We start from the raw sequence: 12,879 nt of genomic DNA, 5'->3' as shown, positions 1-12,879 counted from the left end.
AGACAAAGGACAAAAATTCCTAAACAAATATCCTTTCCTTTCACATGGGAAGAGTTGGAGAGGGAGGGTTTTTCGAGTCAAGATCAAATAATGCTGGGAAAGGGTTTCTTTTTAAATTCCGAGTGCCTAAGAAAAAACTAGAGTTTTATCAGAGAACCTCAATTTTTCAGTCTGCCTTCAACTATGTCGTGAAAGCTAACACCACATGTTAGCCTACGCTCCCCATCTCCTGTGTGAGCAAGAAAAGAGCAAGACAGCTGCACCGAGGGCTGAGCCGACAACAGCAGTCCCCGGTGCCAGAAATGGTGAGAGGCAGCCTACCTGGTTCTGGAGGAAGAGCGTGCCAGCTTACTTTCCTCCTGAAAGGGAAACACATTCGGTCTCCTCCTTTCAACCCTCCAGTGAGGAAGTGTCTGAACTTCAGGCCACATGTAATACGTATTTCTTAAAGCCGGTTTTCAGAACGTAACGACTTGACTAGATTCCTGACTGCAAAACATCATCAACCACAACAGAACAGAAAGAAAAAGAAAATCTACCGGAATGAACACATATTTGACATACACAGGAAAATCTACCTACACCCAGTGGAGTTGCTTTCTGAATTGATTTTTTCAACACTCTGTGGTGGCGCTTGACTCATCATTTTACACGTATTTACATGTTTGGGTTCTAAAAAGAGTTGCATTTCTAATTACTTCTGCTTTGTGATTCTCAGTGCCATTTGAATCGAAGACTAAACACCAGCTCTTTTTTGGAAAACTACTTTTAAGGGACGTTGAGAGCCACAAAAATTACACTTTGTTACGATTCCGATATATGCTGCTGGAAAACAGTTCATTCTGGACATAAACATGACAACCAGCATTAGCTCTGGAAAGAGAAGCTGCAGCTGCCCAAACTGCATGTAGCCAGATGCGAGGGATAAAGAATACACCAAACAGACAGTTGCAACTGCTCATTCTGGCCAGTCCGTCTGAAACACACTTGGTACACCTTGGCACAGAGTGTAACTCTCACTTACAAGTAATGCATTTATGGGGTCTGCATGCATACTCCTCCCGTAGCTATTTACGTGGAGACCCTAAAACAGCCCTCTCCTGAAAATTAATTTTAAAAGAAAGATGCTTTCTAAAGAACTGGGTATGACATTTCAAATTTATAGTGAAACTTTTTCCTTATTCTTTCCATAAGGTTAGTTTTATGAAGAAATTCTTCATAATTAAACATTTGATGGAATTCCTCTCTTAATACAGGCTTGTGACAATTTGCCAGCATTTCTGTAAACTGCAAGTTATCCATAGCTGGAGTCCAGAAATAAAGAGGATGCCCTCCTATAAATCAGTGCCCCCACACTCACCCTGGGGGGGAACGAATCTCACTCAGGGCAAAGGTCACCCCTCCATCAAAGAGAAAAGTCCCACCTCTCCCCTCCCCAAATCCACTTGTTCCTGAAGGCAGACAGAAGGGACACCAAGGCTTGAATCTGAAAAATGCCGAGACTCTCATGGTCCCAAGGCTCATTTAATCCCAAACAGACCGCTGCCAACATACTGCTGGTGATCAGCTGGAAAAGGTCAGGGGTGACATCCCCGAGGAGGAGGCCGGAAGGAGAAAAGGGCCACAGTCTCACGAGTGACTCACACCACCAGTGAGCGCCAAGCCCAGCGTCCAGTCAGAAAATTGCTGGTACCCAAACTCCAGGTGCCCAGGGATGCACACCCACACCCCACATTCACATCTGCCATCCCAAAGCTCCACCCTGCTAGCCGGCCTCTGCATTTTCCGATCAGACTGCAGAAGGAAGCCACATCCTGACGCTGCTATTCACTTGAAAGACGCAAAAGCCAAGTGAGATGTGGTTTCCTACCAAGAGAGTAAGGATCTGGGAGCTACCGACGGTGATGCAATGAATTCTTCCTATTTGGACATTCAGAATTCTGGAGAAGGAGATCAAAGGTGCCCAGCGCTAAGCAAGCCAAGCCAGGTCCACATGCTGGGTGCCAGCTCTGCTGTGGGCACACCGAGAAGAGCACAACGCAGAAGGCCAGGGCGGCACAGGGTGGCATTTCCCAACAGCATTCAGCAAGAAGAGAGTTAAAGCAGCATTTCCCACATCCTCTAGAACTTTTGAGGGGGAGGGGTTAGAAAAGCAAAGGGATGCATTTTTTAAAGAACAGTGTCAGAATAACTCCATCCAAGAGCTAAAACGTAGAAAACATTTACAGCACCTATAGTATCGCCTTTTGAAGGAGGAATGCTACTGCTTACGTTCAAATATTTATGACTGCAGATGTCTGATCAAAATCTTCTCACTTTCTTCTGCTTTCTTTATTAGTTATATTCCTTCTGCCAAAATCTATGCCTGTTACTGAGAAAATTTAGTTGTCTCCAGCTAAATATGGCCATCAAACACCAGTGAAAAAGTTATGCTTCCTGTACAACAGAGTTACTTTATTCAGTTAAAAATCTAATTACATTATAAGCAAAATACCACTTTTAACGATATAACCAACACCAATGTTGAAAATGGAATAAAAACCAAAAGAGTGTAGTATCCTGAATGTTGACAACAAACATATTAACAAATGAAAACACACAGGGTTGGACAAGCTCCTTCCCACTGAACGGAATCAGCTTCTATTTCAGTTTCCTATTTCTGTGCCATTAAGGTATAATGCAGTTGAAACTCTAAACACAATCTCTGGCCAGACTTACAGGCATTCTCACAAAATTCTTTATAAAAGAGCCGATCTGGTAACTTATGAATAAGACCAATACGTATCCTAGAAAATGAATAAATAAAAATCCACAATTACCCAATAAACCAAGTACTGGTTTTTCAAGAACGATCCATGACTAAACTCTCCTTAAATTCCTAGGTCACATTATCATTTTTCCCTATTTAGTAAGGCTGAAAACCATCTGTTAGAGCTTACCCCACTCTGAGTTATTCTTTAAAGAAGTTTCCTTTTCTTTTTTACATAATTGTTGCTAAACTTAATCTCCACACCAAATGCTCCACCTGTAAGACTCAGATATCTTCAAGTAGGAGCAGGTAAGGTAAGTGAAGTTAAAGTTTAATTCTTGGAAGTGGAGACAAGGCGATTTCAGCATCGACCTGTTTTCACAAACATCACCCATTTAATTCACCCTGGGTTGGTCTGTGGGACATGTCACAAAGTTAGACATGTGGGACTTCAGAGCCCCAAGAAAACTTTAATCTCTAAATTAGTCAACTTTAAAGGTCCTTTACAAATTAACAATGGGATTAAGACTGGTGATGAAAACTACCCTTGGGTCATCAGTGACTAATATCAATTACACATCCAAAGGTTAAAAATTCTTGATTGAGTAAGTTTCAGTATATTAAGCCATTTGGAAACACTGCTCTGACAAACAACTGGAGAAGGAAATGGCAACCCGCTCCAGTGTTCTTGCCTGGAGAATCCCAGGGACCGGGGAGCCTGGTGGGCTGCCGTCTATGGGGTCGCACAGAGTCGTACACGGCTGAAGTGACTTAGCAGCAGCAGCAGCAGCTCTGACAAACAACAGCTTTCAGAAATAAAACGAAGCAGCACTCCTCTCCTTTACCTACCAAACTGGCTCCTTGACTGTTCTGTTTCATTTTAGAGACTTCCCCCATTCTTCTCTGTTTGAGGGCACAACCCTTGGGATTTTTTTTTTAAGAATGCTACTGTGCTTTAAGGGTTTCATTATATTCAAATTGGCAAGTTAAAACAAAGCCCTACTAGTGAACTAAGAAAAATATCAGACATGATATATTTGTATCTTAACACATCAAACTTCGAATTCCATTACCAAAATACTGGAGTCTGGCTCAGAACTCAGGGTCTCCCAGGGCCCATTCAGGGGAGCTGGGAGTTGCTCTCAAGGAACTGTCTGTCCCTCTCCCAGACCGGAGCTCTCAGACCCGGGCCAACTCCGCCCCTCCCACTTCACACACAGGGAAAGCTGCGCAGCCGTGGCTTGCGGGGCACTTAATTCTGGCCGGTCTGTGTAAATATAAATACACAGCTATTTTGACGCCACAATCAAAGAATGCCAGAGAAAATGAAGGAACAAACAAATGATAAAATCAGCTCTTTTTTGCGCAGCAGCAGAAAGATCCTACCGAATAGCAGGCATGCCGAGTTCCCTAAAGTAGCACTTACATTCCTCAACCAAAATACTCCAATCGTATTAATAGGGAGGCAGGAAAAATAATCCGGAGAAGATCCTGTTGGGAGAAAAACCACGCTTGATTCTCCTCCGGTCAGTCCTTTAATGGTATGTCTCACACAGCCACCGGGTGGGAGCACCTCAATGGTTAAATCATCTTTAATCAAGACTGGAGAATAAGGGCAGGTTCACGGGGGAAATGCCTTTCTGTTGCACGCTTAATTGAGACTTTTGTGACTTGCCGTTAGGTCAGCGCCGCGCGCGGCCCAGGGTCCCGCAGCCCTGCCCTTTGTTACGCGGTGGACCCCGCCGGCAGGCCCAGCCCCCGGCCCCCGGGGCTTTCAGTCCCAGCGTGGGGTGCAGCGGCCCCCCAGGGCCGACACGTACTAGGGCCCACGGGCAGGGCGCAGCAACTCCACGCCCTGCAGCCCCGCACCGGGACGCCCGGGCCCGGTGCCCATCAGCCCCTCGCGCCTAAAGCCGCGCGCGGCCCCCCGCCCGGACCGGATCAGGTACGTATCCTTATGTAATCGCCCCGGGGCCACGCCTTTCCCACCGCCCCACCTCCGCCAGGACAAAGTGAAGTTTAAAATAGAAACCAATTACCTGGCCTCGGCGGCGCCGGGGCCCCTGGAGCGCGGTGCGCGCTGCCGCGCACACCCCCGCCAGGCCAGGGCCCCGCGCAGACCCCAGCCCGGACCCCCACTGCCCAGTCCGCCGCAGACCCTCGCCCCGGCCCCCACTTCCCCGTTCCGCGTGGACCCCCGCCCCGGCCCCCACTGCCCCGTTCCGCGGGGACCCCCGCCCCGGCCCCCACTGCCCCGTTCTCCGTGGACCCCTGCCCGGGCCCCCGCTTCCCCGGCCCCAGCCAGGACCCCACTCCCAAACCAGGCCCTCTCGCCCCGGCTAACCCCCCCCACAGCATCTCCCCCCAGGGCGGCCCCACCCCCAGCTCCATCCCCCACTCGCTCCGGCGAGCCCGATCCCTCCCCAGCGAGACTCCCTCCTGCCCGCACGGACCCCCGCCTTTGTTACGGTGCGAAGTTGGGCCGTGGGTCCCCGTCTCTTTCACTTCTTGGGTTACAGTGCAGGCGTGTGACGTCCGCTCCACATGACGGGGGCGGGGGGCGGGCGCCGGGGGGCGGGGGCGCAGGCCAGGCCCTCCTCCCTCCCCGCCCCGCCCGCCCCGCCCCCGGCCCTCCCCAAGAGAGCCCGGCGGTGCGCGGCCCCGCCCCCGGGGCGGGCAGGTAAGCGCCCCCGCCCCCGCCCGGCCCCCGCGCCCCCCGGTGCCCCGAGCCCCGCGCCGCACCCCGGGAGGAGCAGAAACAGGAGTGATTTAATCCAGCGACACCTCCCCCTGCTACCCATTCCTCCATTCGCGAGCTCACAGAGATGGGGGGCGGGGGAGAGGACCGAGTCGTACTCGGATTAGGGGTCGGGAACGGCCCGGGCGGGGGGCGCGGGGCTGGACACCACCTCGTCGCCCAGTTAGGATCTTGTCGCCCGGGATCGCCCATGGACCGTCCGGGTGACCACTGCGCGGCCCCGCAGCCGGATACATCGCGCGTGGAGGAGGCCGGGGCGCAGGTCCCTCCCAGGGAAGGTCTCCGGGAAGGAGGGGGCACGAGTGGGGCCTTAACCCGTTCTCCGCAGCACCGCCGTCCGCCCCGGGGCGAAGCGGCGCCGCGACTCCAACACTGAGCAGATGCTGCGCGGCCAGTCCGGCCCGCACACTTCCACACGCCACCACCACTCACATTCCGAGGAAAGTGGGTGCCGGGCTAAACCGCAGGAAACGCGGGGCTGCCCGGGACGCTCTCCGCGCGTGAATGTGCGCATTGTGCGCGCGCGCACCGCCAGCGCCGCGCGTTCGTAAGTCGGGTGGGCAGCGGAACTTTCCCTGACCGTGAACTGGTCACATTCTAGGCTCTGCCACGGACGGAGTATCAACTACCAGGGAGGAAAAAAAATCTGAAGTTGGAAGGTACACGCTGCCCTTCACTTTTACAGTGAACACCAGTTTCAACAATTCCCGATTTCGCTACGCTTGGCGCCGGGCGAGTGGGCTCCAACACTCCAACCCCAAGAAGCGGGTCGCGTCTGTCGCGTGGGAACGAGACGGGAGAAACCACACATTTGGATAATCTCTGAGAAGCACAATCGCATCACTCCTTGGCTTCCCCTTCTGCAGGTTTCGCCTTGAATCTGAAAGCACCTCTGATGCCCATTCTTTACAGGAGGACACTCAGAGGAGAGACTGCTGCGTGCCTACCTAGCTGCACAGACTCGGATAAAAGCGTGTCCACGTCTACAGCTCACAACTGTGCAAATCTGGAGCCTGCGGATGCGCGGGGATGGTCGGACTTAACAGTGTGCAGACACATGGGCGCATGCACGCGCGCGCGCGTACACACTCACACCCCAAATTACCTCCGGGATGGAGAAAGCCGCTGCGGATTGGCCAGGAGAGCCGTCACTCACACCCAGGGGGCAGGGAGATTTTGCAAGGCTGTTTCCTTTTTTTCCCCCCTCCCTACCGTTTCATTTATTGGTAAAACAACAGCAAAGCTCTGAAAGTTAGCCATCTGCGCCGAGAGTCTGCCTTCTTTAACTACGGGGGCGTCAGACAATACCCATTTAAATATATTTTATACTTCCACAATGGATGAAAGGGAAAATTAGCAATCGGGGTGGGGGCGGAGAGGAAGCTAGCGTGAAAAGGAGGGGTCATGGGTGGGGGGGCGGGTAGTGGACGCGGGGTGAAGTTGTCCTCAACACCCGAAAGGGACTTTGACCTTTCACTGATCTCGAAATTTAAAAATGTTCTTCACAGGTCAGAGTATCACCATCGCCGGTCCTAATTTATAAATTCATTATTTTAATTTTATTATTTAAGCATGCGCCAGTCATAGTGTTTCCTTAAGAAAGAACTGACCTATTTTTGGCTGGAGATAAACGATCATGTTAACAGATGTTAATCTTGTAATCTGTTTTCCTGTAAGCACTTTACATACCCGGGTTTCAGACCTTAAAAATAACATCTTTTCCAAAAAGACCTGACGTCACAATTCACTCCCTGAAAAAGCACTCCCCCTCTCCAGTTTTTTTTTTTTCTCAGCAATGATTTCAGAGACATTAAATCTTTTTCACTTTATAAATGCTGATTTGTTCTGCCTCAACTCCCACGAGCTTTTATTTGCATTTCAAATTCCACAGGTTACACCAGTCGCCTTTTCAAAAAATGTAAACCAACAATGCAGCAGCAAATGGCTTTTTGTGCATCTGGATTAAATAAGGCACAGGATGAATATATTTTAAAAAGAGGGCTGAGCAAGTTGATCTCTGCACACCCGGAGACCAATTACTTCTTTATCAATAAGCCCAGTGGAATGAGTAGGATACAGACACACAACCCAGAAGCTCCTGGTCAGATCCGGGTCTGCAGCGGGGAGCTTGTTAACGCCGATAATAACCGGGACTGATGAACAGACCCACATTTTTCGGGTAAAAGGCTCAGTCTCCCTGGTCCCTGATAGCAGGGGTCCACCGGCCTCCCAGCCCACCACCGCTGATTGTCACCGCACACCAACCCTCCTCCACGAACCACTGTTTTAAATACCCAGCTCGGCTGGCTTTTACCAAACTTATTCATACAAACTTATTCATTCAAACTTATTCTTTAAAACTTAACGAGGCGGTTTAATCTAAATAATGATCGTAACTCTTCAGTAGGTTAGCTCTCCCTGGAAATGGCAGACCAGGAGCTTTTCCGACCCGACCCTCCCCAAACACACACACCCCCACGTATTCTTTCCTAGTGTATGCCCGGGTGTAAATCGCGATCAGTACCATCCCCACCCCTGCTCCCACCCTTGGCAGGCTGGGTGCATCTCCGAGGAGTCCCCGCTTGCCAGAGCCCCTCCCCACCGCTCCTCAGAGTCATTGCAAGAACCCTCGCCCCCACCCCCACCCCCACCCCCACCCCTGCCCCAACTTCCCTTCAGAGCTCTCACTTCTTTTAACATTAGGGTCACTTCTGCGCTCCCAGCTGACGGGCAGGGAGCCAGGGGAGGGGGAGGCAAAGCGACGCCCCTCCGGCAAACCTGTCTCCGAGGCAGCCGCGCTCGGTGCCCACAGGCAACGACCCCATCCACCGAACCCTTAATAACTGAAGCGGCTCCTGCGGCCCCGCAACCCCATCACCCACCTTCATTAGCCGGAGCGTTTTACTTTAAAGTAAGGCAATTTGCTCTTTGTCTCCTAATGGATGGAGAGCGCATCCGAGCTCCCCTCCTCCCGCGTCGCCTTTGACGAAGTGTACAAAGCCAGCGCCTCCTCCGCGCTCCCCTCCGGCCCCCACCCCGCCCCTCCACTGCGGTAAAAGCCACCTCTCCGGCGCTCGCCCGGCCGCCTGAAGTTGCATCTTCCCTCTCCCGGAATTGCGGAGCGGAGCAACTACCCACCGAGGGAGCGAGCAGCCCTCCCCGCGCCCCGGAGCCCCTCCCCGGCGCCCCCACCCCCGCGGCGCACGCCGGGTCCCCCACACGTCGAGGCCTGGTCCCCGCGCCCCCCGCCCCCGCCGCGCCCCCACCGCAGCCCCTACCTTGCCGGGGAGGCGGAGGCCAGGGGAGAAGGACGCGCACGCCCCGCGCCTCTGAAGGTGAAGCCGAGCGCCCGAGGCGCGGAGCCGAGCGCTGCACTAGACCGACCGCGCCAGCTGCGCCCGGGCGCGGGGGACGCGCGAGGGCGCGCGGGGCCCGCCACGCGCCCGGCCCCCTCCCCGCCCCGCTTGCGCGCGCCCGGGACGCTCCCGCCCCGCGGGGACCCCGGCGCCGGCCGGGCTATGGGGGCTGCGCGGCGCGGGGAGGGGGCCGGGCCCCAGCAGCTGGGCACAGGCCCGAGGCTTCCCCCAGCACCGGAATGGTCTGCCCTGTAGGAAACGCACACGCTTCACTATTGTCTCATCAGCACAAAGTTCTGCCACACTGCGGGGAAAGTCTGGAGGCTCGCGATGACTCAGACACAGATAATTCTTCCCCTAATAGCACTGAATCACGATCCCAGCGGCTAGTTGTCGCCCCTGCTTCCCGAGGGCCAGCGCTGCCGCAGATCCAGTTAGGGGAAGCTGTTGACGCGCACACACGGATACACACACGAGCACGCATCCATACGTGCAGGCGTGCTGGGGATGCGTTTCCAGCCGACTCGGGCACCTGAGCGCTAAGCCTCGAATCCAGATTTATACTCGGATATCCTTCCGGTGGTCCCAACCGCGCGTGCTTTACCAACCGCTCGGGGTGTGCGTTTCACCTAACTTCCTGCTAAAGGCGCTTAGAGGAGTCCAGGCGCAGAGTATCTGTAGATTAACAGCAGATTAAGATGGGGTCCCACTGGGAAGACTTCAGAACTAGCGTTTTACTGGATTTCAGTTTTAAAATATCACTTTTTCTTCTTAAATCCTTGAAAAGTTCCAGTGTGATTTTTGTATTTCAAACTCCATTTTCTCATCTCAACTACTCCTCTCCGTGGGCCATAGTTAGTTGCACTAAGTCTGGGAATAGAAATTCCAGTTTGACCCCAGAAAGCTTCCATGGGGTGGGGGGAGGGGTGGTGCAGAAGGAGAAGGGGCGGGAGCGGGCAGATGGAGGGGAAGGCGGGGAGGAGGCCGGGGGAGGCTCTGGGAGCCGGAGCCCCCCACCGCGAGCCCGCGGTGACGTAGATCTGGGCGCGGGGTGAGGCAGCCCTCGCCCACCGGGCTTCGGACAGTGTTCCGCTGACCTCGTGACGATCCGCGGTGAACATGGGTTCCATCCAGGACCCGGACTGCGCTCTCGGGGGAGGCCGCGCCTCAGTCCAGGCGTTACCTTCTGCCGTGGCATTTCTCTCGGTGCCTAACGTTCGCTAACGTAACCGGCTGCTGCAGCTCGGGGCCCTCTCCAACTTAGGGCATTTGCAACAGAAACTACTCCGGACGAGCGCCAAGGGAGGGGCTTGTGCCTGCAAAGCTCTACGCTCAGCCAGGGGCCATTCTGCATGTGTGCAATGTGAGTGCAGCCTGCATGCATGTATGATGTGTGTGCATGTGCGTGTGTTTCCACGCAGGAAGGGGCTGGGGCGGGGGGGGCGAGACAGGGAGGGAGCGAGAGGGCTGAGAAACTTCGAGAGAAGGATCCTTGTTTATAAAATATGATTAATGATTTGCACTGACTCTGAGAGCGGGCTTGGCGAAGGTCGTTGACAATTCTTACTGCTTTCAGCCTGAATGCCTAAGTGCGATGTATTCTTGATCAGATTTAAGTCCGATTCACGAAAAAGTATTGAAGCGCCCACCATTCTTTATCATGCAGAGTAAACATGCACAAATAAGTGTGACGCATTGCAACTGATGACATGGATTTTAATGTCATACATACAGAGACGTACGGTCACACATATATATTTGTGGACACCCAAAGAGATTAAAATTTGCTTTAATATTTTTTGGTCATATTTTGAAATGGATGTGAGTCCATGGTGAAAATCCTTGGGTCTGTTTAAGACAACAGTATTGCAATAATAACTTCCACGTGTGGAAAATTGACAAGTTAGACCCAACAGTCAGTGAGCAGAACTTCCGCACTCCTCATAAAATTGTGATTTTCCTGACTTGCCTTCTTTCTCTCACCCGCTTATCACCCACATATGATTTCACTCAGGGCCACTCGGATTCTGCAATAATATTGATACTGTGCTTTTAAGAGGTTTCCTTTCTACAGGCTTCTTTACAATGCATGCAGAATCTGAGAATGTAACTTGAGAGGCAGGAGGTACATCCTGGAAAATGGCAGCTTGAGGGCCAGGACGGTTTTGTTACTGTTAAGATCGCCATTCCCGAGCCCAGCATGTTTACAGCACTGTTCGTTTGTCAACACACGATTTAAAAAATGGCGTAAAAACAAAATATCTGAGTTCTCATACCACTTCTGTAATATACTTAGCTTTGTCAAAATGTCAACTGTTTAATATCTTCAAATATTTAAAGTCCCCACCAAAGATTAAGAACACTGTTTCTGTAACTCCCTAAAATCCTCCAAGAGAAGTTCATTTTGGAGTGTCTAAGTAAATTAGAATATTTGGGTGGAAAGAAGTCAGCAAGTCGAATGGACTAATGTTTGGATATATATTGGTTATTTATAATTTTATAACAAACAAGAATTCTGGTTAGTGAAATAGATGGAGAAAATACTTATTTTCTCTTGTTATTGTCCAATGAATTATTTGTACAGGATGTGGGGCTCTGTTCCTTCAAGCTAAGGAAAATGGCATTTTAATGAAACAGTGTTTAATTGCTTGTCTGCCTAAGTCAGGCAATGGTGTGTGGTTGTTGGACATTTAGATCCGAAAAGTTCCTAAGAGACTCCACTAAATAGTTAAAAGTGAAAAACAAACAGATACAAAAAAAGAGAATCTTCCAAAAGGCCTTGTCTGTCTGAAAGCTGGAAGTGAAACTGTCTATAGTATAAAATCTAAGACACACTAAATATATTTATTAAATATGCATGCTCAAAAATTTAAGTGCACTACTTATTAATGAATATTTAATGTTAAGTCTCTGCATGAATTTCTTGGGATTTTCTAAATTATATCTGAGAAAGGAGAGTGACATTGTGTACCTAAGACCAAGAATAACCTTTAGCTCTCTGAACTAACTTAACTTTACAGATTTCAGAGTGGATTAGAGATATATTTGATATAAATTGTCAACCAGTAGTCCTCAATAAAGGCTGTTTTAAGAACAGTACATATGCTGCCTGCTTTTATACCGTTTGGAGTAGGTAACAATTTCACGTATAAATGGAACACATGCGTGCAATCCTAACTTGCTGTTTTTTCCTGAAATCTTTCCCTTTCGTAGAACCTGGGGACTCAGAGATTACAGCTCTGTGTTTAGATTATGGAGGAAGAGAAAACAGCCCATCAGCATGAGTGGTTCAGTATGGAATTCAGCATATGGTGATCCTGTGCCCTGATGGGAGGCAAAGTTGTGATTATATTCTAAATAGTCCTTACAAAATGGTTTCAGCCTGCTGGAATCTGAACCTAACCAACAGAGTATTTTTCATCTTGGTGTTGAAAATGATTTCAATTGTTTCTTAAATTTTAATTCTCTGGAAGGTGATGAATACTGTAGTAGTGAAATAGACACTATACATTTCTCCTAAACACACACAGACAGACACACACACACACCATTATCTCTAATGTGATCCTTGCCCAGGTTCTCCCAGCTTCTCACTGAGCTGCTTCCTCTGGGTCCATCTTTTGTGTAACTTTAAGAATTTGGGGTCAGTCTGTCTGGGCTTAGTAGTTCATGGTGGAAACCTGCATGTTGTTTGAAAGACTTTTGTGACGATGTCTTCATCTTTCCGTGGTATCTGAGCCTGAAGGCACCTTTTTAAGGTACCTACCTGAATTTTTCAATAGTTTGATAATCAGCCAGTCATCTCTTCCAGATCTGTGCGAAATGGACCCAGATGCGCGTACAGAGAAAGCCTTCCTTATCTTCCCCCACGCCAGAAACCCTAGCCTTCCCAGGGAATCGGCTGTTTAAACAATCAGTCCTGGTTTCCTGCTCAGAGGAAAACTCCACGATGACCCCCTAACCCTATTCTCATTGCAACATGGGTTCTCTTTGACTTTGGGCACCTATTTTGGTTA

The 12,879-nt window shown here is 50.7% G+C and overlaps 1 protein-coding gene across 5 annotated transcripts in view; it reads right to left on the bottom strand.

The window, feature by feature from the left end:
- The window catches only part of ZNF516 (zinc finger protein 516), a 102,583-nt gene extending 92,367 nt beyond the window's left edge, over positions 1 to 10,216 (bottom strand). For 2 of the 5 annotated variants that reach the window (XM_018039612.1, XM_018039616.1), the window contains exon 1: positions 5,203 to 5,286. The gene's annotated coding sequence lies outside the window, so the exon portion shown is untranslated. Of the gene's footprint in view, positions 1 to 5,202; positions 5,287 to 8,389; positions 8,468 to 8,785; positions 8,878 to 9,960 lie in introns of those variants that run through there. The other 3 variants (XM_018039613.1, XM_018039615.1, XM_018039614.1) reach the window with 3 other exon arrangements.

Source organism: Capra hircus, chromosome 24 (assembly GCF_001704415.2).
Source record: "Capra hircus breed San Clemente chromosome 24, ASM170441v1, whole genome shotgun sequence".
Classification (NCBI taxonomy): Eukaryota; Metazoa; Chordata; class Mammalia; order Artiodactyla; family Bovidae; genus Capra; species Capra hircus.
Note: the sequence above shows the minus strand (reverse complement) of the source record. Positions and strands in the feature narration are given on the sequence as shown.